This window comes from Myotis davidii, unplaced genomic scaffold, assembly GCF_000327345.1.
Source record: "Myotis davidii unplaced genomic scaffold, ASM32734v1 scaffold3548, whole genome shotgun sequence".
Classification (NCBI taxonomy): Eukaryota; Metazoa; Chordata; class Mammalia; order Chiroptera; family Vespertilionidae; genus Myotis; species Myotis davidii.
This window is the reverse complement of record NW_006299259.1, coordinates 39,107-39,856: the sequence shown is the minus strand read 5'-3', so window position 1 is coordinate 39,856 and position 750 is coordinate 39,107. Positions and strand designations below refer to the sequence as shown.

The 750-nt window shown below is 42.8% G+C and overlaps 1 protein-coding gene across 1 annotated transcript in view; it reads right to left on the bottom strand.

The window, feature by feature from the left end:
- LOC102754026 (complement C3-like) overlaps positions 1-750 on the bottom strand; it is a 37,227-nt gene that overhangs the window by 4,105 nt on the left and 32,372 nt on the right.

Sequence of the window (750 nt, the reverse complement as noted above, 5' to 3'; positions counted from 1 at the left end):
GTTGTGAGAACCACTGTGCTACAGAGAAGAATCGAGGCACTATTCAAACCACAGGGTTTGGATGAGTGCTTCACAAAAAATCAAAACCAACTTCAATCTCAATGTTCTGACACGTTACTTTTTAATTGATTTCAGAGAGGAAGGGAGAGATATAGATTGATAGAAATATCAACGAAGGGTGTGAATAATTGATTGGTTGCCTCCTGCATGCCTCCTACTGGGGGGATTCAGCCTGCAATCTGGGCATGTGCCCTTGGTCTGAATCGAAGCTGGAACCCTTTAGTCCTTAGGCCGAAGTTCTATCCACTGAGCCAAACCAGCTAGGGCACAACGTTCTGACGTTTTAAATTACAGTGCACTAAAATAAATACTCGTCTTAACTATACTTTGCATTACTCTATACTTTTATAACTGGAAAGAGAGTTTGCAATGTTGTGTTAAAAAATAATAATGTAAGCCCGGCCAGTGTGGCTCCTGGTCAGGGTACATGCCCTGGCTGAGGGCTCTATCCCCAGCAGGGGGAGTACAGGAGGCAGCCAATCAATGATTCTCATCATTGATGTTTCTATCTTTCCCCCTCTCCTTTCCTCTCTGAAAGAAATAAAAATTTAAAAATAAGAATAATGGAAAATTCCTGTAACAGTTGTAATCCTCCTTGTTGATTATCAACATCACTTTCCACAGTCTCAGGTTATGCGGTCACGGCTAGCCTCACACCACCATGCCATGCTGTCTACATTCTGGAGGGTG